The 25,999-nt window shown below is 41.7% G+C and overlaps 1 protein-coding gene across 3 annotated transcripts in view; it reads right to left on the reverse strand.

Moving 5' to 3' along the window:
- TBL1X (transducin beta like 1 X-linked) overlaps nt 1–25,999 on the reverse strand; it is a 321,636-nt gene that overhangs the window by 230,266 nt on the left and 65,371 nt on the right. For 2 of the 3 annotated variants that reach the window (XM_019495106.2, XM_006273491.4), the window contains one exon: nt 6,696–6,769. The exons of the other annotated variant lie outside the window; for it this stretch is intronic. The gene's annotated coding sequence lies outside the window, so the exon portion shown is untranslated. The remainder of the gene's footprint in view (nt 1–6,695; nt 6,770–25,999) is intronic. 3 annotated transcript variants of the gene reach the window in all.

Genomic DNA, 25,999 nt, shown 5'->3' on the forward strand with positions numbered 1-25,999 from the left:
AGACTGCTATAAACAGAGAGAGAGAGGGAGAGAGGGAGACAGAGAGACAGCGATCAGCTGGGCAATGTTTTACTGATGTATCTACAGTGTTAAAGCAATTTGGAAGACTACCAGCATCTCTATCATCATAATAAAGTGAATTCTAAATACATGTCTCATGAATTCATGAATATATGTTTTGCTGCCCCCCTCAGGGGCTATAGCCCCCCCACAGGGGCTAGGGGAGTGGGCGGGGCTGGCAGGGGTCCCCCCACATGGTCCCCTTCCTGCTCCTCCAGCCCCCTGACCCCTTCTTACCGGCACTGGAGCCCAGGTCCAGCTCCCTGCTGTTGGCACATTGCCTGCCCTCACAGGCAGGCAGCATGCTTCAGCACCAGGGCGAGGGCTAACCATAAAGACGCTCTGGCAGCCAGAACATCTCTATGGAGGACCCAGCCTCCGGTTGCCTGTTTTTTTTCTGTGCAGGTTTTTTGACCCCTGGATATCCAGGGGTCTAATTTTGCCCCAGCACTACAAACTTGCAGTGAGGGGAACATTTTCTTGTTCCTGCACATGCCTCTTGCAGCATCTCAGAGTGGTTTGAGATGCTGCAAGAAGCACGTGCGGGTGCGTCTGGATGTGCCTGCAGGCAGCAGTCTAAACAGAAGTTTGTAACAGAATATGGCAAGGGGCAGCGGGGAGGAAAAGCAGATTAAGTTTTGGGCAGCATATCCAAAGATATCCTATCATGGAACTAAGACATAATATTTGCTCTCTATAAGCTACGACTACACCTGGAGATCTGGATCCACTGGTGAAATAAATGGAGTCCTGTAAATGGCAAAAAAACAAACAAACCAGTATGTGGAAGTAAGGAAAAAAACAAAACCTGACTTATCAGGAATGATTACTAGATTTAAATATGTTGACAAAGCAACAACTTTGGAGAAGGCTCAACATGAAGTCAGACTATAGTTCACATATGTATTAAGGATACACCCACTGAGCAGTGGATGGAACAGTTTATGTAAAAAGAAGTAAATGGGGGAAAAGAAAAAATATATAAACTACATATCTGGAAAGACATATTGGATAGAATGATGTATTAGCTCTACTAGCCTGTAGAAAAATCTCCATAGAGGAATAAGGGAGCCCATTACTGGACAAAGTATTAGAAAATATAGTGTTAGGAACAATCTTGCACTGGAAGGGAGGCATGGAATAGATAATCAGGTAGGTTTTTCCCTTTTCTAATATCTAGAATCTGCGTTTTTAAAGCAAAGACCTAACCCATAAAATATACGATTCTGTTACTGTAATAATAGTTATGAATTTCATTATCTATTTTAACATAGCTCATTATCTTTAACCTCCCAGCTTTTGACATGAAGAAAGCTTTCTGTAATTATTTAACTTACATGGCTGGAATATAAACAATAGCCACCTGTGCTCTAGCTTTCCTCCTCCTCCTTCACACACACATGAAAAAATAAAATAAAAAGAGCAAGGTGTTTTAAAATTCAAAGCATTTCCCCTCCCTTTTCCTGGCTGGTTTGTTGGGATCTGTATATCCAATCTAATTATTTTGGTTCCAATTTCCAACCCTATCAGTGGTGCACTGGTGCAAGAAATCAAAATGCCAGTCTTCTGAATGTGTTAGGACCTAAAAGCTAACAGCTTCTCATTTGCTGAGGCATCACTGTGTGGCCCAAAGCCCCTGTCATAATACAATTTATGTTCAGTGTTCTGGATGCGACTTGAAAGGGCTCTCCCAATGTACTGATACTAAGTATTTCATATAACACTTTAGATACGCTGTAGTTTGTTGCATCATCTAATTCTGTCACAGTATAACCAATACTAACAAGGAGTAGCAATCTTTTTCTTTTTTTAAGGGAGATATTTTTAAGTCTCCCTTCTTCATTTGTGTGTGTTTTTTTTTAAATGGAAAAAAATGATTGCACAACATCTAGTCTCTTGAAAGGGCATGGAAGAGTGAACAAGCACCACTGGCAATATACCTACGGTCACCTCATACCAGGGGTCTTCTCTGTTGAACCACCTAAATTCCTGTGGGGTAATTTTAACTGACTAATACTCTCTTCCCTTCTCAAATTGCAATCTTACTTACATTACAAATGTATCAGTGCCTCAAAATATATTCCCATTCATTTTGCAGGTTCGGCAAATATGATAAAATGATTTGTGTTTAAGTGTAAGAGTCACTGTTTTATTTTTTATTATGAATATCATATGTTTGGCAAGCTGTCTGACCTTCCTATGATGACGAATGCTGCAACAAACAATTTGCTGTATCTTTAAAGAAATGGCCAATTCAATTACATTATGCCAGAAGCTCTCAAATCCCTCTCTGCCAAACGTCTTTGCTGTATCCTGCCACAGACAGCCCATTTGTATTCCAGCACAGTAGGACACTTGTTTTATTGAAGCATACAGTTCTACTTAGGTACTATCAACGGAGCACTATTTCAGTGCTCTAGCTCTACGCTCCTTTCTGCCCACTCTAGCCTTGGTTATTAGGATTTTCAATTTTACTGACCAAACGTGTGTGCATTACTAATTATGTGCCTGAAATCTAGTAGCTATCAACTGCTACAACAAAATACATTAGCGACCAATTACAAGAATTTTTGGCAGCACTGGTTACCATTTTAGAGGATTTAATCATTGCACTTAAAGTGAAGCTTGAGATTCCCTTTGAGACTACACCACTAATTGCTTCTGTTTTGCCAGTTATTGCATGAGCTGGTTTGCAAAAAGGATTGCTGAAGATGCTTTCTAAATATCAAAGAGCAATAAACAAATAAATTGGGCAATCCTAGTCTTTAATGAGTTTTTTTTCATCCACCTAAAGAGGATACAAAATATTCATTCATATCACAACTGCACCCCTCCACTGCCACCCCCTCTTGCCACCCCTCCCACAACAGTCCCTCTGCCTTCCTTTCTATAATTCTTCTCAATAGTTGGATCACAAAACCAGAATAACCATATTGCTACTCATATGTAGTGCACATTAACTGAAGTCATATTTCCTTTTAAATTTAGAGCAAGTGAAATTTTCTTACCAACTGTAAACAAAATCTCCCACCCCATGCTAATGGTAAACAGTACTTGGGAAGTTGTATGGTAGCAGGGTGCTCAAAAGGAGTTGGGTCCTAAACAAAAAAATCACAGATAGAAACCTATGTATTTTATTAATGCAGAGTATCATCATAAAGTAGACTCCAACTCTCCAGGAATCACTAAAAACAAACATTCACCTCTAAAGGAATTAGTAAAATAACATATTGTTCTTTAAAACCCAACATCTACCTCCAAGTCCCGGACTAGTGATCAATTATCTCATTTACAGCCTCATAAAGCAGCAGTCTCTATATATTTTAATGCTGAGGCCAACCAAGGGGCATTTGTACCTTTCAAGTTTACTGATATATAGGTTTCCAAACACTGAGGAAAGGCTGTGACAATTTGCTTTGGGCTGTGAAATAAAACAAGAAGATTTAATTTCATTATCATTTAGGTCAGCAGACCTAAAATAACAGACTATACACTGAAGATGGAAAGAAGTCTTCCTTGCAGACATCCATTCTATTACTTCCTTGAGAACCAATGATTTCAACACATGCAACTGTTTAAACTGATTTGTTTCTTTTCATTAAAACTCAGAATATTATACCTTTAGCCTTAAAACCTCCCATTAACAAAAAAAAGTCACTACTGAAAAAAAATTCCACAGAAGATAAGAAAATCTTACAGAAACGTCTAATAAAATGCAAATTTTATTAGGAATTTTCAGTTTCTAAGTTGATTCAAGTCAAATCACAAACTTAATTTACCTCCATGAGAAAAGATATAATAAAAAACAGCCCTAAATCCCCCAGAATGACAGATTACCTGCCATGTCAATTGAACAGAAATACATTTGTATCCTAAAAATTGCTGTCAGAAGCCACAGAATATAATAATAATAATAATCCCTCTGAAATTAACTGTTAAAAATAGTTGAACTGCTATTGTCTTACAGGACAAATAGTCTTTGCTTGGCTGATTAGCAAAGAAAACAAATGCTTTTAAATTATACAATGATCCTTGAAAAATAATGTACTATAACAGGCAATGTTGCACTAACATACTTTATGCTGATGAAAACAGAAGACCAGACTTTCACAAAAGTTCAGCTCTCATTTAAAATGATGTGCCCACTAAAAGCTGCTGGTCATGCACTCCTTTAAAAAAAATCAGTGCTTTCATTTATGTGCCTAAATGGGAAAATCTGGCTTCAGGACTGTAAATTTCAATTTTGGAAAAGAAAAAAATATATAAATGCCACAATAACCACAAATGAGTGCCAAATAAAAGAGCAAGCTGGGTAAAGCACTAAATAAATTGCTGCAGAGAACAACCCTGTATCAATATGAGGACAGACTAAATCAGTACTAGCTCAGCTCTATGTTTCTTAACTTTTTGCCTTCTTCAGGATTCTACAAAGGGCATGCATGGCCTTCACATGCTTAGTTTTCCAGAGAACTACACCAGCTACATCTCTGTTTCAAGGCAAGACAAATGCAACTACATATTCTTTGCAAAGAATAGCTGATTGACAATTTTTTTTTTTTTTATCTGACAAGCTTCTTTGTCACATGAAAGAAAAAAAAATAAACTATAATTCTAGAGAGACTCTATTTTTTGCTGAAATTCTAGTGCAACACTCAAAATGACAAAGTGTGAACCATGCAGAGAAAGAAAATGAGCTTAAAATGAATGGCCGAACTTATACAAGATCCAAATCCTAAAGGTCAAGGAATACCTTGTCTTTCATTATTGTCAAAAGCAATAGACTAAAATATGCAAAGATGGACTGAAAACATTCACAACTGTGCAAGTACAAAAGTTAAGAAAAAAGGGGAAAATATCTCAATGCTGTTGCACTAGAAATGTAACTGTTAAGCCAATTCTTTTTTTAAAAATGTGCCAGTGTTATTTAAGAATACTGTATTCCACTCCTTTACAAAACTTTACACTTGTGCACCATTATCTCAGGATTAGATGCTGGAGCTGGATCCATAGTGATGCAAAAGGCATGCACCATTTGCAAGAATCATCCCTTCAGTACTGACTATAAGTGTACATGAAAACAACCCAGTCAGTTTGAATGCAGAGACTCATAAACAATGTTTGACATACAATCAAAACTGACCTTAAGTGAAGTCTTAAATATTTCACAGTGAAGATAAGGATCCATGCTTCTGCTGTGTACTTGTGCAACACATCGTGAAATCAAAATCTTAAAGTTTATTTAATTTGGAGTTTGTTACAAGAAGTTTCAAACTTGATTCTTTTAATAGCATAAATGAATAGAAGACATTGACACTTCCATTAGAAAAAATACAGTTAATACTGTAGAGGACTAAAATATATTTTCTTACATAGTTATACTGCATGTATCAATTTCTTATTTAAAATGTACTGACAACACAAATCTGATTAAGCTATGATAATGCTTTGGAATAAACCGCATTAATATTAGTATAGACCAGATTTGAACAAAAGGCAAGAAACACCATTAGAAGCATTTTTTGTAAAAGGTAACGCAGGAAGAATAATATATATAGTATATAGAAGAATATATAATATTCATCAGGTATAAATGAATATAAACCTCTCAGGATGAAAAATATGATTTTCATTAGCATTACCAATTACCGAGCTGCTACCATGGATAAGTGCTAAAACTTTGACAGTCATTTAAGGGAATTCTAACTCTTGTCTCTATGTTAAGAACACATACTCAACAGAAAAGTGGTCAGTACTTAGCTACTCATTCAAAAAACCCTAAAGGATTACAATGAATCTGTTAGGCCTCTAATATTACTTAATCTAACCATAATAAGTTTTTAATCACCTTTCCCTGTAAACTGTAAAGTTGTCAGGCTTGTCCCAGGGCTCAACAGTAATTGTTTCTGCTGCCATGTAGGACACTAGGTGTGGTTCTTGGATCCTTGGTTTCTGTTTCTACATCTATGAATGGCAGAAGCCTAGGAATCTTTGCCAGGATACTCAGCCCTAGCAGTGAAAGAGCACCCTTTTGTTACTTAATGTTTCAAATGACAGTAGCTTTCCCCTCAATCAATACAGCAATGAGAAGCTACTCTCTGCAATTTGCTAAATTGTTATATTAGCTCACCATTTTCTCTTACATTCTATTCTTTGTCCATTTTTGCTCCCTGATATTCGAATGCTTCCACTGTAAACCCTCAGCTCTGCAAACTCTTCTGCGCTTTATTCCCAATCCAGCAAAGCATGGGCTTAATTTTAAGAAAACATTGAATTAAACATTTATTCTCAAAATAAAATAAAGATAAAAATAAAGGGAATTTATAAAAGCAAAAACAACCCATGATACCAGAAACATGTGAGCTACAATCTTGTTCTGCATTTAATTTTATACAGACTTTGAAGATGGAAGTAAAAACAAGGCCTGTTATGAAGTGTTGAAGGTTTTATACAACATTTTATTAAACTGGCCCAAATATTCCTTTCCCATTTCATTCCAAGAAACCATGAGTCATCTTCATAATTTCCAGCATGTAAAGCCAATATAGTTAATATTTACTTTTCAAGGAAAGAAAATCTTTAAAAGCTCACACTAATGTCATTATGTAACAAAAATTTCCATCCAAACTTTCACTTACCCGGGGCAAATGTAGCTGAATCCCCAGTTTCCCTCAACTTTTCCCTTCAGAGCAGTACTCTCTTCCTTGGGTATCTGTAAATGACAAAAAGAAAACAAATACAAGTTTCACACAAGTCCTCTTAAAGGCTAGGGGCAAAAGTTACACATAAACCAGTTTGTGATCAGAAACTGATTTAAACCTGTAACAGAACAGGAGTTCAGTGCACATAAACCAGTTTCAAAATGGCTGAAACTGGTCTAAGATAAACCTGGTTGAACGTCGTATCAGCGTTAACTGATTTGGGTCAAAATGATTTATAGAACTTGTGTCCCAAACCCCTTCCTGGTTTAAGTTAAACCAGAGTCTCCTAGCATCCCAGCCCTGGGCCGTGCTGTGCTGTCTGCTCCAGTGGGTAGGGCTGACCCCACCCCTCTGCTCTCTAGCCAGAGCAGGGGTGGGGGCATGGCCAGATGCCAGCCCAGCATGGCCCCCTAAGGCTAAGGAGACAGGAGGGGATTTACTCCTTTCCCTCCCTTCCCTCTCCTCCCAGGGACCACAGCAGGGTGTGCCTGGCTGGGTGGAACAGCTCCTGTCAGGGTAACGCCTCCTCCCCTTGCCACTACAGCAGCAGGGGCATGGCCAGAGCCTGCCAGCTGGCATGGCTCCACCATGTGCCTGCCTCACCCACAACTGAGGCTGGGGCTGAGGCTGGGGCTGGAGGGCTGAGCTAGGCCAGCCTACAAGTACTGGTGAGGGCAGGCATGGAGGGGCCAGTCTAGGCTGGGATGCAGAGGCAGGGGCAGGGCCCTTCCCAGCCAGCTGCAGCTCTGTGACAGCCTGGCCTGGCAGTATGGGTGGTGGCATGTGTGGTGGTTGGCAGGCTCAGAGGCAGCTCCCTACCACAGGGGCTCGTGGCTCCCTGGCAAAGGGGCTCTGTTCTGCTCCCTTCACCTCCAGGTGTGACTCCTGCTCCTGCCATACCACACCACTTCAGGTGGGTTGAAGCTTCAGCCTGGTGGCTTCTGCTCAGCCCATGGAGAGCTAGCTCCAGCTCTCAGCTACCTTCCATCCACTCTGCCCACCTAGCATGATGAGCAGCTCCTGCACACGGGCAGCATGGGTGGAAGGCATTTGGGAGCTGGAGCCAGCTCTCCATGGGCTGAGCAGAAGGCAGATCTCCATGAGCTGGGCAGAAGCCCCCAGGCTGAAGCTTCAGCCCACTTGGAGCAGCGTGGGGTGGCAGGAGCAGGAGTCACAGCTGGAGGTGAGGGGAGCAGAACAGCTCTGCTGGCCCCAGCAAGAACGCAGTTTGGGGTGCAGCTACATCAGGTGCCACTGCAGCCCACCAGGTGCTGCTGTGCTCCCCTCACGTCCAGCAGCTCCTCCTCCCACTCCTGCCCCTTTTGTGCTGTTCTGGGTGGTGGGGAAGGGTAGGGGGAATATTCAGCCCAGTGGCTTATTCCCAGTGCATGGAGATCCAGCTCCAGCTCCAAGACACCTTCCATCCACTCTGCCTGCCCGCAAGGACTGGTCAACATGCTGGAAGGTGGAGTGGATGGAAGGCAGCTGGGAGCGGGAGCTAGAGCTCAATGCACTGAGCAGAAGCTGCCAGGCTGAAGCTTCCCGCCCGCCCACACAGAGCGCCATGGAAGGGGGAGGGGCAGCAGCAGCAACAGCAGTGGCAGCTGAAGGTGAGGGAGGCAGAACAGCCCCATTGGCCCTATCCCGTGCGCAGCCTGTGGTGCAGCTGCAGCCAGCCACGTGCTGCACAGTGAGGGACAGGGATTGTGGTGGTAGCTGTGGGCACACAAACCCCTAGCAGGTGGCTGCCACAGTCTGGGCCTGCTGTTGCCTCTGAGCCAGTCTGGGCAGCCTGCTGCCTGGCCAGCCACCACCCATGCCACCATGCCAGGCTGTCATGGAGCTGCAGCTGGCTGGGAAGGGCCCTGCCCCCATGGCTTAGCCTGAGCCAGCTCTGCTGGTCCCTTCCCAGCCAGCTGTGGGTTGACAACATCCCTGCCCAGCCTGGGCATGGGGAGCTGGGAGCAATCCAGCCACCCAGCTGTCACAGACCTAGCCCAAGCCCAGCCTGCTGGGATGGGCCCAGCCCTTGTGACCCAGATTGGGTTGCCCCACCCCATCTGCCCTCAACAGTGCCCATGGGCCAGTTTGGCTCAGATCTACAGCCCAAATCCCAGCCCCACAGCCCCAGCTGGGTAGTTGGCAGTCCTGGGTGGATGGCAGGGGCATGCCTGCTGGCTCTGACCAGGCCCTCTGCTGTGCAAGCTGCAAGCAGAGGGGAAAGCTGAGCAGACTATGCCCATGCCCAAGAGAGGAGATAGGGGAGTTTAATCTCCTTGCCCTACTTCACCTGGGGCGCTGCCCATGCTGGTGTCTGGCTTCAGGGACAAGCCTGGCAAGGGCTACTTCCCTCTTTCCCCTCCAGGCACACCTGGGGTGGGGTCCTACAGGCCAGGGTTTAAACCCCTCCCCAATCATTCTCAGGCCTGCTGGGGCCTGGCTACATCTGCCTCCCCCGCCCCCTAGCACAGCTTCCCTGCAGCCCAGGGCTTGCTTTAGCACCCCCTGGCTTCTAGCCTGAGACACTGCAGACACGTGCCTGCATTTCAGGACTCAAAAGTGAATGTCTATTCACTTGCAAATCGGTTCAGTCTAGACAGGTTAGACTAACCTGCAAAGATTAAATCAATTCAAGCTTAGGCTTTTTGAATGTCCCTAGCCAAAGAGTTCAGAGTTTATCCCAATACTCCCATGATCCAAAACTGTCAGCAGTTAAAAGTGCTAGATGTCTGACTTGATCCCAACCATTTACTTGACCAGAAAAGACCAAAATAAACCTTCCTTAAGTCATTCTTTGTGTAGAACCAAGCAAAAACAGAACAGAATTTTTTTGAGTGAAAATAAGTGCATCTTAAAGGCAGATTACAAGATGGAGGTATAAATGTACTAACTGAAAATGGCTTATTCAAAATTCTATTGGCCACATATTTAAATTACCTGAAAATCGTTATTGCTTAAAGTGGAAATCCTATGTATTCAATTAACTTTTAATGAATTGTGAGAGGTTTGTGTGGATAAGGCTTGTGGAGGGTCATTGGATTTTTGTTTTTGGAGCCCAAGAAAAAAAGGATCATCCTACCTCTGCATCATAGTTAAAAAAAACATTTTCAAAGTATGTTATTCAACCATATGGAGTTAATCTTTGCACACATATGGGCTAGGCATAGATGTTCAAAAAGCCTGAGGCAGAATCAATTTAAGTTTTGCAGTTTTCTGTTTAGTGGCATAGTTTAGATCCGTAGTGAACAGAACACACATTCACTCTTTTGTTGGCAGGGGAGGGGAACCAAATCTTAGACTGGTTTAAAAATGGCAGAACCCATTCTATGTGTGTGAAACTTTTGTTCTGTTACAGGTATGGACTGGTTTCTGATCCCTTATACTAGTAAATGTGTAATGTCTGTACCTGGCCATGGAGCTTTAATTAAGCATTGCTCTCCACATACACAAGAGTCCACCTGCATGGATTTAGTTAAAGAATTGGCATGTTTGAAGAAAATGTTGTAGAAATGGCTCTTCCTGCTTTTTCTCACCCATTGAAATAATTATTATTAAACAATAACCATAACATTACTTTTAACTATGTTCACAACACAGGGCCAAAATTTGGAAGCCAAATGGAAAAAAACCCAGAGTTAATATTAATCTGAATTACTTCATCTGTAGTAAAAATGGCAGTGTCAAATGAGAGAGAAAATATGATAGTTTATCATTTATCAATTTCTTTGATGAAAGGAAAATAGTAAATTCATAAAGTGATGCTTAACGTGTAACAAATATTTCAAATAATAAACACAAATATCTTGTTTTTATTTTTCCTTCACATGTCATCCAGTTGACTTCTAAGAAGAACCATAGAATATAGCAACAAAACTATATATGCAGGCACACAACTACATTAAAAGAACATTATTTAGGTAGCAAAATCAAGCACTTGAACATTGGAAAGTTCCAGATTCACAAATACACATAAGACCACAATTCTGTTCACTTGTCCAACTAAGTCATGTGTCTTCTGGGAAAAAAAAATCATATAATTAACAATATAATTAAAAATTGTGTCCTAATACATTTACACAAATAGAAGTTCCACTTCAAAAAAATCCCTAAAATTACTGTCAAATTGTTTACTAATAGTTATAAAATATAACTGTACCAAAAGGACACTTTTTAAAACTCTATTTGTTTTGTCTTAATTACAGAATAGTTAATCATAAAATAATCAGAAAGAATATAAAGACAGCATACAGATGAGTAGACTAATTTTAGTTACAATTGAGAATCATTTTATGCATACACGCACGCACACAAAGCTACAAAACCACATACATATAAAAGGTAGGAAATCCTAGAATCAAGGTTTATTAAAAAATTTTTAAAGTTCTGTTTACGTGACTTATACCTAATATCACACAGAAATTTATGTCAGTCAGGGGCAGAATTCAGTTCTCCAGGACAATATTCAACTGCTATAACCATTAAACCATTCTTTTTCTTCTTGCAGTCCCCTGACTCATTCAGTGTACACCTTTGAACCTCTGTAACAAATTAAACTGTATAATCACCTTGCATTGTCACACAAGAAACCAAATTAAAATATTACAGACGGGTTTAATTCAGCCATTTCTTAACTGCTGAGTGCTTAGCTTGCAACTTTAACAATGTTCTTCAATGCAGCTTTTAACTTTCCTAGTTTACTTTAAAGCAAACTAAAAAACCACAGAAATTCCCTTCTGTGATATCTGGACATTCACAGGCCATCATGAGGGTTAGTACCTTCAGGCATACTGTGAAGATCTCAGTTCTTTGTGCTAATGGGCAATTGGTAGCCACAGCAGAATGCTATCCTCTATGTGAACAAGCAGCAAAAGGAAAAAAGGAAATCATACCAATGGGTTCAACAGATATTTGTAGACTGCAGAGTAATGCTAAGACTCCCAGATCCTGAGTCCTGTTTCAGGCTCTGAAACAGGCTGTGCTCTAATCATACTGGGTGCATATACACATTCATTAATGCACTTTATGTAATGTGCATTAAATCTAGCACCTCCATTGTAAAGTACTAGAAAAATGTGTATTCGCCTATTTTAATGTGTATTAGCAAGAAAACACGTTTCGTTGTAATGCTTTAATGAGCATTAAAATAGGCTAATGCACATTAAAACACACATGTAGATGTGCATACTGTCTCCACTTTCAGCTCCCCCCTAGATACAACTCCTACTACCCTGTCTCCTCGTTTAGACCTATTCCTGTTCCCAGATAAAGCTAACAACCACTGTCTTCTCAGCCCAGTTTCATTCTCCTGACCTAGTCCCAGTTTCTCTTGATCTTAATTCCAGTCTCCTTGCTCTGTAACTTTAGCATCATCCTTCCAACCTTGCCACTCCAGTTTATTCCACTGTATTATTGTTCTCCCTCTCCCTCTCCAGAATCACATTCTCTCTCCTCACTGTCCCCCTGTCCTGGTCCCAATTTAACTAAGTGTACCGCACACTAGAAAATAGGTGGGGTATGGGATTTTGTTTGTTTGTTTGTTTTTGCAGGGGGAGGTGTAGAAGGCTCCCTTGAATGCAGCTATAAGTGCCTGACAGATGACCATATATATATGTGTGATTGGGATCTGATGAATTTTATCCCATATCCCAAAAATCAAATGCCCTGCCCTGACAGATGTGCATACGCACAGAATTTACACAATTTTGGGGATCTGGGCCTAGTTGTATGACTGGTCCCTGATGGCATGCTTCCTGAAGCACCATTTCAACTTGCCAGAGTAAGGAGTCCATGGACTCCCCATGTGTCAGAAGTTCAAAGCATCACAATGCAGCTCTGAATTGGGCTGCATCACATGGGTTTAGGTGTGGCACATGAGCATCAGCTCCAATTGGCTCCCAGCATGCTGACTGGTTAAAAGCTGTATGGTGTAGCACTGGATCGGAATGCACCATATAGCATTAGGTGCCAGCCTGCAGGAAGCCCTTCAGCTGATCAGCTCCCCACATGCCAACACCTAAAACCATGGTGCAGCCCAATACTACACATTCAAATAAAAGTGCAATGCAAGCCAGCCACAAAGATGTGAAAAGATGTGGCTGGTTTCCCATTTTATCTTGCCATACATTGGCTTATCTTGCAGCATGTTATAATTTATTACATGATTTAACAGATGAATCATGCAATAAAAGTAACATCTTATCAGGGCCTGAAGTGTCTGAGTCAATGATTGCCTGAGTTTAGGCATCTATGTTTTTTGGGAGGATCTATCCCTTAGATTTTCTTTGCCTCAGTTCCCCATTCATAAAAGGGACTATGCACTTCTCTACTGTATAGTGGGGGTATTGAATTTATCCTCATATTTAGGATTAGAACTAGGTAGTATACCAACACTGGTCATACACCAAGCATAGATAGAGGCGGAACTTGCAGCTCCTATGCTGACAAGTCTAGGATTGGCCCTATATATATAAAAATACTCAATAAAATAAATAAATGCCCTGCTCAAATGCTCTTTTAAATCACACAAAAAAATAAATAATTTAGTGCCATGTAGTGCTGTTGATGACTAGTGTTTTACTTGTCTTAAATCCACAAGCATGTCTCAATTTTTAATCCAACATTATTTATTAGTGGTGCACTGATATATCAGTCTGGTATTGGATCAGCACCCATATAAAGAAAATCTACTATTTTGGAAATTGACTTTTTTTGCCTGATGTGGCCGAATATTTGGCCAATTAAAGCCCCATGCATTCATGCAGACACAGCATGCATGGGCCCAGGAGCACAGCCCAGCAGCTTGGAGAGCTGCGTTCAGCTGGTAAGTTTGCTGTGGTGGAAGGGTAGAGGGGAGGGAAGGGGCGTGAGGCCCCTGTGGTGAGGGAGGGAGTGGAGCAGGGGCTGGGGCAGGGCAGGGCACAGAATGGAGCCACAGCTCATTTGGAAGGCACGGGGGGGCGGGGGTGGTGACTCCCAGTTGGGGGGCTATGGTGAATTTTGGGATGGCTGCAGGCCGCCCCCCATAATCCCCTCCCAGTGCCACCACTGCCTCCCCCAAGTGCAGCCTGGCCCAGACCCCACTGGGAAGAGCTCAGTGCAACCCCAGCCCACAGTGGCAGTCCACCCCACTACGCACATATCCAGGGGGCACCCCCCCACGGCCCCATCTTTTCTGACAATTCTACTCCAAATGTTCTCTGATATAGACATATTAGTAATAGAAGACTCATTCTGTATTTCTCTGCTTCCACTTCCCTGTAAACAACATGGTCCTTAATTCGGTCTTTCTTCAGGAACTTTTAGTTAAGGGTGAGATTTTTACTCTCTGCCCCGTCCTGTGCAGACATTATTATGTTGAATTTTGAGATGATCTCTCCCAAGCTGTGGTTGGTGGGGAGGTAGGCTGATTTTACTCCCCAGAAGCTAAAATACTCCTAAAAATCAGGCCACCATAAAACAAGTTGATTTGCTAACTAATTTTTATTTCAATCTCATAAGTTTTGTATGTTTTGGGTTGGTAATACCAGGGTTTGCATCATCAGAGTTTGGCTGCCAACAAACCAAATCAGACCTGTATAGCCTGTAGTGAAACTCAAACACTATGGAAAGTTCATAATGAAAGCGTTCTTTGCCTCACAGTGGGCACGTCTACACATGAGTCGGACTATGCAGTTGTTACTGTGCAGTCATTTAGTACTTCCTTAAGCAGTTATTGCGCAGTCCTGACACCACATGGGTTTTTTCCCATGCTACTGTGCAGTAGCAATGACCTACTGTGCAGTAGCTCATTAACTACTGAGCAGTAGAATCACTGTTATGGTTCATGCGTGCTGACACTACGTCACCATAGCAATGAGCTATGGTGATGTAGCTCATTGCTATGGTGAAGTAGTGTCTCGTGCACACACACACAGCAAGCCCTGCATGAAAAACAATCCCACTGTATGCAGCTTACCTTAGGTCACTATTTGTAAGCAGTTCCTTGCACATTTTAAAAATGTCATCTAAATATTATTAATTTAAAAGAGGTCACTGTTGCATTATCTGGGCCCCAAATCTAGTTTTGGCGGGAGGTAGATAAAAGGGTACATGGGAAAAAGTTTAAAATGTAACTGGTAAGAGTAGCATTTATAAACCATAATATAGAGTCTCTTAATACCAAACACAACAATTGTAATTTATTATGTATTCATACATCCACTTTAAAAAAACATATCCCTACCTCTCTGATGAATATAATCTCATGTCTCATTTTCCTCTTCACATAATACACTTCATTATCCTCCTCCCCAACTCAACTCATGTCCTGATTTTTCCACCTCTTCCTATTCTACCTACATTTCCTAACCTAACTACCACTCAAATTTCAACGGATGCAGAATACAGCTGCTTCCCTGGTTAGAGACACATTAAACACATGGAAGATGCATTGGCTTCCAATTAACTCCAGAGTGCAGGACCCATGTATCATAGGCTGTAGGTCAAAGGCAGAGATGAATCTGAGGGAAGATATAATTATACCAGGTTAAGCTGGTATAAGTTAGAACAATTTAGAATCTCTTGGGATTCCCATAAACTAACAAGACCTCTGCAACTGGCTCACTGAGTCAATTTGTTATAATTTGTTTTAATTTATGTGCTTAGTGACCAGAAGACAGGAGTTCATCAAGTATATACTGTACTTACTCAAATAGAAGATGAACCTGATTATAAGATTGTAATAGTTAGATTCTATGTTTGAAAAATGTATACATTTGTTATAATTTTCTAGGTAGAGAACACCATTTTTGGAGGTTTCCTTTGAATTTGTCCCCATTCTACTGCTACAGCAGGGAAGATACATCTGGGAGACCCCTTTGCTCTCTGCTTCCCCTCAACTTTTTCCCTCAGCAGCCCCTTCCCCCTCTCCTTATTGTCAGACCCTGTTCTCTCTCAGCGCATGGAAGTGAGGAGCAAATTTGAAAACAAGAACCTTGAAATTAAAGAAGACTGTAGTAATTTGCACATAGTACCCATATACTTGGTTCACCCAGAATTGAGGCATGTTTTTTTTAAACTGCTGCAAGTTTTAGCACAGATATTCCATAAACACATTTCCGAGCAGTACTTTGGCACCTACTTATATGTAGTATAAATTATGCATGATATTAGTCCAAAGCCAAAGGCTCGTGATTTGCCACATAGTTTTTTGGGCTGGGCCTCACCAGAGTCAACAGCACTTCAAGCCATGGTGACCTCAATGCTCAGCACTGCTCAGAATGTGTGTGTACTCCAGATACATCCCCACAAAGTATCTAGGTGCTAATTAATTTGTGACTTGAACTGAGTGTTCTTGTCACAAGTCCTGGAATGCTCCCAAAATGTATATGCAGGTGAGGCTCATACAACCTGGTCCAGCTTTATCTCATGGAGCATGGGGCCATACTAATCAAATGCACCAGAATAAGAGAGGAAGCAACAGAGGGACTCTGGGTAAATTGTTTGGGGCCCTGTTCTGCAATTTTTACTATGAATTTAAGGCTGGTGAAGAAACAGGAGTTATTGGAAATTGGAAATAAAGGCACAGCTCAGCTGTTGGAGTCTATAAAGAGGAAGTCAAAATCTTTGCAAAAGGACATACTGAAATCATGATGTGGAGATTGCAAAAGTGGGCAATATCCACAAAATCAATGAAATCTGTACAAAAGAAAAAAAATCAAAGGAAACTTACTGAAAATAAAATGCTGGCTCCCCAAAGTAAGCCAGAAGTCCTCATGGTGCTACAGCCTGGCTGAGCAGCCTACCAGGGGAAATGGGGTGGGAAGGCTGCCCACATGAAGGGCAGCCCAAGATGGTTACTGCCTCTTCCACTTGCCAATGACTGGCTGAGAGGGCTGCCCATCATTTGGCCCCACCCCTCTCCACCAACTGATGGTGAAGGGCAGAGCCACATGATAGACAGCCCTTGCAACTAATTAGCAGTGATGGGCAGGGTGGTATGATGGACACCTCTCACAGCCAATCAACAGTGAGGGGCAGGGCCACCAGGGCCCCTTGGCCAATCAGGGACATGGGGGGCCCCACCATGATCAGCCCATGTATATGTGAGCCAGCCCTGAGATCTCCCCATGAAACTGGCCCTCCACTCCACTTCGTCGAGTTAGGTAGAACCCTATGTACGCAATGTAGTGGCTCACCATAACTTAAAAAGAGTTGCCAAGGATGGAGACTGCACTTAATGAGCACAACCATATATCTTATTCAGATGGACCTAATAAGACAATAGTCTGTTCTTGTGGTAGGTTCCCATCAGCATGTTTGTCCAATATGGGCCTTGTGTTTTATAGTCATTCTTAGTATTGGCTACATTTAATCAACTTCACAGTTGGTTTCCATTGTTGAGCACATGCTGCTTTTGGCAGCAGTTTAATGATAATAATATATTTAGTGAGATTTCCGTGTATGCAATTACAAGATGAGGGGCATTTTTCCCCCTTGCCAACCGAGGGGAAAAAAAACTCATATTCAAGTAAACACAGCAATTCCATTGAGAAAGTGCTTAATACCAAAACACATCTGTCGATTATTGTGAGCAAGAAGATTTTTCTTTTGGCATTTTTTTCCCCTCCTGTATGTGGAATAATTAATTCTGAAATTAATTTTTAAATACATAGATTTGTACAGTAGACTTCATACACCATTTAGTTTTATGTTACAGCAATTAAATTCACCCTATGGATAGGCTGGCACAGACCCTGCTTGTAGGATCAAATCTCCTGACTAGTCTGAAAAGTCATGAAACTTTCTTTCACTTGTTTCCTGAACCATTTTGCTTCCCATATTTTGGGAAAACAACAGCTGCCCCCAGTTGATTTTATTTCCATGGTCCTATCTCTCCTTATACAAAAGTATTAGACTGGGGTGCTCTGTTACGTAGCTTGACACCCAGCAACTCCAGCTGCTCTGCTCTCTGTCTTCCTCTCACTATTAAAGGCCAAATTTCTACACTTCACATGAAAGTGAGTTTGTCTATCTTTGTGCAACAGAGGGAGTTAGGAGATTATTAAAAAAATTAAACAATAAGGGGGGAAGGGAGGGAGAAAGAGCCCCAATCTAAGGCCATTAATGGACATTCATTTAAAGGCACAATGGGATCCAATCCCTAATCCCAACAATAGCACCTCCTCCCATGCTACATATACATGGCAGGATGTGCAATTTTGGGACTGAAGATCAAATCCAAATCACACCCTACTTGCCAGTGGTAGAGGGCGGAGCGGTGGGTCTAGGATCATGATCCTAGGCTTCCCCAGCATCAGCAAGCTTTCAAATTAGCTAATTTTCTGCTGGACTGGAACTGCAGCATGGCTCAAACTGGCTCTGATGGTCCCAGGAGCCAGTCAATGGTCCACTGATTGTCAGTTGTCTCCTGGGACCATACTGGGGTCAGTTTGAGCCTCAGTGTGGTCCCACAATTGATTGATAATCAGCTGATCATTAGTAGGAACCTCATCAGGGTCAGTAAGAGCCCTGATCTGGTCCTGGACCTGGTAGACAGTCAGCTAACTGTCACCTAGTGGGGACCACACCAGGGCTGGTTAGAGACCAGTACAGCCTAGCCCTGCCACATGTTCAGTTTAAGGTGTGGTGTGTAATATTGTGTAATATTTTTGTGGCTGGTTTCATTTCTGTGTCGTCGTTTATTCTCTGAACATGTGGCTGGATTACTATTTAAATGCAATTAGTACACTAATCACATCTAAAGTATAACGTCTGCCAGGTGCTAAGTCACTTCATAATGAGATTTTCAGAACCAACAAGGGGATTTTGCCTTACAAGTCCCATTGCAGGTAAGAGAAATTATGTGACTGAATCTCTTTGAAAAATCTCAAGTTCATTATAACAGAACAGATTCAGAAGAAGCTTGCTTCTTTCATATTCTTCTATTTCCACTGAACAGTCATTTAATAATGCTGTACTTTAATCAACATGTAAAAATGACTGCTTCAAAATTAAGATATCTGTGGAAGCTAGACTTCTATTGCATCTTTCTTTCTATATTCAAAAAAAGAAAACAAAACTTAAATAATGGAAACAACAGTATAATATCATGTTTTATACTTTACTCACAAATGATGTATATTTTTCCATAATTGAGCATGACAGGCTTCCAAAACAAATTTTATGCTTATAAAAAATTTTTAAAAATGAACACACAGATAGTACTTCAATGTACATACTGCTTATTCACTTATTTCATTGTACAGCCAGAGTTAGACATCTACGACATGTTAAATTCAGAAAGTGACATATAATAATGACTGACTGACTGTCTTAACTTGATCTCCATACAAGGACAGAAAAAAAAAGTTTACTTTCATCAGCAAAATAATTCAAAACAAAAAGGGAGTACCAGGAGAACAGAGGATGGTATTTATCTTTCTGTTTTCTTAAGGAAGATGTTTCAAATAGATATGGCAGAACATGTAATTGCAGATTTTGTTCCGTCTCTTTCTTCTTTAATTGAGCATATTCTTTCTCAGCTAAAGCTAGAAGTCATTAATATATGACCAGAATGCTGTACATTATGCCATTATTTAGAGGCCAAAGCCCTGAACCTTCCAAACCTCAATGACACAGAAGGTCCCATTTCATAGATTCATAGATTTAGGGTCAGAAGGGACCTCAATAGATCATCGAGTCCGACCCCCTGCATAGGCAGGAAAGAGTGCTGGGTCTAGATGACCCCAGCTAGATACTCATCTAACCTCCTCTTGAAGACCCCCAGGGTAGGGGAGAGCACCACCTCCCTTGGGAGCCCGTTCCAGACCTTGGCCACTCGAACTGTGAAGAAGTTCCTCCTAATGTCCAATCTAAATCTGCTCTCTGCTAGCTTGTGGCCATTATTTCTCGTAACCCCCAGGGGCGCCTTGGTGAATAAAACCTCACCAATTCCCTTCTGTGCCCCCGTGATGAACTTATAGGCAGCCACAAAGTCGCCTCTCAACCTTCTCTTGTGGAGGCTGAAAAGGTCCAGCTTCTCTAGTCTCTCATCGTAGGGCTTGGTCTGTAGGCCCTTAACCATATGAGTGGCCCTTCTCTGGACCCTCTCCAGGTTATCTGCATCCCTCTTGAATTGCGGCACCCAGAATTGCACGCAGTACTCCAACTGCGGTTTGACCAGCGCCCGATAGAGGGGAAGTATCACCTCCTTGGACCTATTCGTCATGCATCTGCTGATGCACGATAAAGTGCCATTGGCTTTTCTGATGGCTTCGTCACACTGCCGACTCATGTTCATCTTAGAGTTCACTAGGACTCCAAGATCCCTTTCCACTTCCATGCCACCCAGCAGGTCATTCCCTAGGCTGTAGGTGTGCTGGACATTTTTTCTCCCTAGGTGCAGCACTTTGCATTTCTCCTTGTTGAACTGCATTCTGTTGTTTTCTGCCCACTTGTCTAACCTGTCCAGGTCTGGTTGCAGCTGTTCCCTGCCCTCCGGCGTGTCCACTTCTCCCCATAGCTTTGTGTCATCCGCAAACTTGGACAGAGTACATTTCACTCCCTCGTCCAAGTCGCTGATGAAGACATTAAAGAGTATCGGTCCAAGGACCGAGCCCTGCGGGACCCCACTGCCCACACCCTTCCAGGTCGAAGCCGACCCATCCACCACGACTCTCTGGGTGCACCCTCCAGCCAATTCGCCACCCACCGGACTGTGTAGTCATCCAAGTCACAGCCTCTTAACTTGTTCTCCAGTATGGTGTGGGATACCGTATCGAAGGCCTTCCTGAAGTCTAAGTATACGACATCCACCCCTCCTCCTGTGTCCAGGCATTTCGTAACCTGATCATAAAAAAAGACTAGATTGGTCAGGCACGATCTGCCTGCCACAAACCCGTGCTTGTTTCCCCTCAGCATAATTTGTCCTGCCGGGTTCTCGCATATGTGAGCCTTGACAATTTTTTCAAAGACTTTGCCAAGGATGGAGGTGAGACTGACTGGTCTATAGTTGCCTGGGTCCTCCTTCCTCCCCTTCTTGAAAATTGGGACCACATTGGCCCTTTTCCAGTCCTCCAGGACTTGGCCCGTGTGCCACGAGCGTTTGAATATTCCCGCCAGTGGCTCTGCAATGATGTCGGCCAGTGCCTTCAGCACCCTCGGACGGAGCTCATACAGGGCTGCCGACTTAAAGGCATCCAGTTCTTCCAAGTGACTCTGCACCATCTCAGGGTCTATGCATGGAAGTCTGGCACCTTGCTGCTGCCTCTCTACAATCCCAGTGAGAGACTTGTCGTGCCCCTCGCTTAGGAACACTGAGGCAAAGAACTCATTGAGGAGTTCAGCCTTGTCCCCCCTGTCCATCACCAATTGTTTCTGCCCATTTAGCAGGGGTCCTATTCCTCCCTGGGCCTTCCTTTTACTCCCTATATATCTAAAAAACAATTTCTTGTTGTCCTTTACTTGGGATGCCATCCTCAGCTCCATGGTAGCTTTGGCCCGTCTAACTGCCTCCCTACAAGCACGAGCAGAGGAGGTATATTCGTCTTTGGTGATCTCTCCTTGTTTCCACTTTTTGTGTGCTCCCCTTTTGGCCCTTAGGCTGCCCTGGATTTCTGCAGTCAGCCAGGGAAGCCTCCTGGCCCCTTTCCCTCTTTTACCCCGCATGGGGATTGTCTCACTTTGTGCCTGAAGGATCGTTTCCTTAAGGCACAGCCACCTTTCTTGGGCTCCCATCATTTCAAAACTCCTACTCTGCAGTGCCTCCTTGACTAATCGCCTGAGTTCATTTAAATCAGCTTTCCTAAAGTCTAGTACTTTCACTCTACTAGTTACCTTACCCATTCGACGTCTTATGTTGAATTCTATTATTAGGTGATCACTGTCCCCCAGATGGCTACCAATCTGTAGGTCCCCTACCATGTCATCCCCTGTTGCCAATACCAGATCCAGTATGGCATTCCCCCTAGTCGGACCATGTACCTCCTGTGTCAGGTGGAGGTCCTGTACACAGGTTAGAAACCTGCGTGAGTGGTGGGACTTTGCCATCTATGTCTCCCAGCAGATGTCTGGGTAGTTTAGGTCCTCCATGACTACCGCCTCTTTAGCTTTTATGGTCTCTGAGAGCTGCCTCAGGAGCCCCGAATCTAGTTCTTCCCCTTGGTGTGGGGGTCTGTAGCAGACGCCTACCACCAAATCCCTTTCTCCTTGCCCCCCATGTAGCCTAACCCAGAATCATTCTACTTCCTCATCCTTGGATTCCGCCTTGATGAGGGTTTACGTATATTGCTCATTGACATACAGCGCAACCCCTCCCTCTTTTTTCCCCACCCTGTCCTTTCTGTACAATCTATAACCCTCAATATGTACTGCCCAGTCGTGGGATGAATCCCACCAGGTTTCCGTTAGCCTAGTAGGACTACATACATGTGGATTGCACATTTCATGCGGATTTCCTATGCTAGTAGGACTACATACATGTGGATTGATCCAGTAACTGAATACCTTTAACTCACACCCTAGTCAAATGGAGTTGGAACTGCTCAACACTTGTTAAAAAGTGGTGCTATACAATCTCAAGGATAATAATTATTCACTAGGGTAAAATGACTTCTTGGGTATTTATACATGTAACTTTTAGTTCTTGGATGTGCCAGAGATCCACTGCATCTGAGAACTAAAAGGTTAATTGAGCCTGCTCTGCGCGGGAGCTGATGCACACCATGCTGCATCGCTTGCAGTTATATAAGTGGCAAAATATGCATTAGCACAGAGAAAATGGCAGCGATGCGCTTTTAACCTTACATGCTTGCACGTATAAGAATGTCTCTTGTTATCATACAGTTGTCAGGGTATTGAGGCTCAGGTTCTTTAGAAAGCTGTCGAACTAAGAAAAAACAGGGTAAAACAGACCTCAATGTTTGTATGTTCAGTATTAAACCTTATGGAAGCATGCACGTCAAACTTACTGTTGTATCTGTACATTCACATTTTTTAAGTAACAGAACATCACAGATACAATGGTGTTTATATTCCAGTTTTTATCATGGTGCTATATGTAAAAACATAGCCTGCTTACTCTCACCCCCTCATCATAAGAAAGGTCAAAGTTATTGTTTACAATTTAATAACCAAGTCATCCTTTTTTAACTAATAAAATTTACATGAGGAGAAGAACTCCCCCCTGAGTTGCACTTCACCAGACTAGCCTATTAGTTCAATTACATTAATATGCCAAATCTTTATAAGACCAAGGCCCATATTTGAAGGAAAATGAAGATACTCTAGATACATAATAACTACAAGAATTTACTTATCTGGGGAAATTTTCCAGTTATATCACGATAACACTAGTGATATAATTATAAATCACTAGCTTTATACTAGTATAAATCCTTCAGGTTGAGATATTTATTCTGAAATAAGTGTGACTTTGGGAGAATTAGTTTAAACCTGTTCCAAAGTAACATGGAAACTGGAGAAAAGGTATTCCTCTTGGAATAAGAGAAGAACAGAGATAATTGATTAAATTTCATACATTGTAATATACCCTATTACATCAGATAACTTGCTTACATAGACAAGCACAAGGACCACTCAAACTCCTAAACACAACTTATATTGTTTTCAGATTGACTTTCTCTTTGAATTTAACAGCTCAAGGGGGCTTGGAGGTGAGAAAGGACCTGCTAGTTTTAGAAGCCACTACTGACAGCAGCTCTATATAAAGAACATTTCCCAAAGTATATTCTCAATCGTCCAAAAGTATTAAAGATGGGTTTGACATCTTACATTTCATATAAATCCAGAGACTGTTGTCCATGAAACACAAGTTTCTTTTGCAGTTTTTTTGTCCCGTTTTGTTGTGAGCGGGGAGAGATGCATAAAGGGAATCCCAACAGTTCAAAAAATACTTTGAGAACTAAGAATGAAAATTTCCTGCCAGCACATACTAAAGGAGGTGATAATTCCTTCAATTTTCAGATAGAAAACTAAAGCAGAGATATTAGGACCAACCACATTTCAAGAATGGCTGCTGACTTTACATGACTAAATTCAATCACCTTGTCTCAATTTCAAAGTACTGACTATTTGTCTTTCCAAGTACAGCTGCAGGTAGAAAGAACCTTTGAAAAAAAATCAGACTCAATTCATCTCATCTCAAGTTCCTACAAAAAGAACCATTCAAAATTCTTGCCTATTTTTCAAAAGAGTGTACCTCAGATCATACAGCAACCAACCGGCAAAGATAAGAACAGAATCTTGGTCTCCTAATTCCAGGCTCTAAAAATTCTCTTCTGGATCACTCTGTATTATTTAATAATCGTATCTCTATTTCAGTGGTATCCAATCAAGATCCTATCAGGAGGCTCCTATCAGGATCACACCCATATTGTGCAAGTAAACAGAAAACACTATAAAGACATTATAAAAGAGGCCTTTCTATTCAAATAAAAGGAAAATGAACAAAGCATTTGTAACACAAGATAGTAAGACACATGGTCCATATACCTCTGCATACTTCTATAACACAGTGCAGCCTGATGATAAATAAAGCAATAATTTAAAAATGTAGCTTCTTTGTAATTAGCTTCCTTTGAATTAATTTCTTTTCACTTAACCTCTTATGAAAGGTCAAAAAGAATTCTTTAAACTCTGTACTGTATGACGTCTAGAAAGCTTTACTGTGTCCATTACCAGCTGTTTTCCTTGCAACTTTACTTATTAATTTAGGAACCACACTTCTTCCTATTGTACACTTAAACAGGAAGTCACTATGTCAAAAATGTACTGTAAACATACCAACAAGCTTACAAGCTTCTGTGGTTTTTTCAATAACCAGACACCCTAATGGAAGTGCTGCTTTTTCTTATTCTCCACTCTTCAACACACACCCACTTCCCGCCTACGTTCTAGTGATTGAATTTAATACCAAGACTTAGACTGGAAACCTGTTAAAGAATTTCGCATCTCATTTCCTTCCCATATTTGACCTTTCAACCTAGAGGTCTTTGCTCGGGTGCGGATTTCCCTGAAAGCCCAGTATCCACAGAGTAGAAACACAAGAGAAAGAAGGAAAAAAGAACCCTAAAAACTCATCCAAACTAAATTCCTTCCTGAGACATGCATTAAGTAAGCCTATGTATATTCCTCAGTTATAAAGAAAAAGTGAGCACAACACTTTGTATGGATGAACATTGTTTTGGGGGCAGAAAGAACTGGAACCTCACTTGCATTACTAACAAACCTGTTGTGCCTCTTACATTGCAACGTAATTTCAAGGAAAAAGTAATATCGGCTACGTTTACACATCACCCTATGACGAAGCTATGACAATGTAATGATCACATATGTCCATATGTGATCACCAGCTATATTGCCATAGTGGCATGCTCCCCGGTTATAGCATGCCACTATAGCAACATAGTGGCAAAATCTACCCATGCGCCATGCACGCGGCACTATAGCCACCTGTACTGTGCCATACTTTAGTACTTCCGAAAGAAAGTAAGGACAGCACTGTAGCAACATGACTGTATGGGGATGTGGAGATGTACCCAATAAGAAATCTCTCACAATGATTAAATAATAGAACATAACATCTCTATGATTTTGGGAGGTAATGGTAAGTAACTTCATTTAACAAATGGGGAACCCCAGAAAAAATTAGAGAAACCTGCTCAAGGGGACACAGACAAAACTGGTCACAGCAACCAGGATTTTCTCACACTCATGCATATGCTTAATTCATGGCGCACACATCTATATGGAGAAGTGACTAGATACTAAGAAAGGGATAGTATGCTAGCTACTCTACATTAATTCCCTGTAGATGCTTTTAATTGGTACTACTTGTGCATTTGGGCAGAGTTCCCATGAAGGAAAAATCCTCTAGCTTTAGGCTACCTTTCCACACAGAGTAGATCATGGTAGTCAAGAGTAGAAAATGTTTGCCTCAAAAACAATTCCAAAAAACAGCTTTTGGCTCAGTCATCTTTACTTTTGCCAAAATCATTATTTAAAATGCCAAACATTCATCTCCCCTTTTTCCAAATAAATTTTCAAGATTTTTTTTCACAAGATTCCAAATCTAACTGCTTAGAGTTTCAATGAATATTGCATGATTTCTTAGTTTCTTGTTCCATTTAAGATATTATATCCCACTTCAAGGCACATGTTGCAGTAAAAATACTGAAAATGCAGCAGTGCTAATCATAATCATAATGGACATGCTAGCTGACTGATAACAAGCAAACAGCTTG

This window comes from Alligator mississippiensis, chromosome 1 (genome assembly GCF_030867095.1).
Source record: "Alligator mississippiensis isolate rAllMis1 chromosome 1, rAllMis1, whole genome shotgun sequence".
Classification (NCBI taxonomy): Eukaryota; Metazoa; Chordata; order Crocodylia; family Alligatoridae; genus Alligator; species Alligator mississippiensis.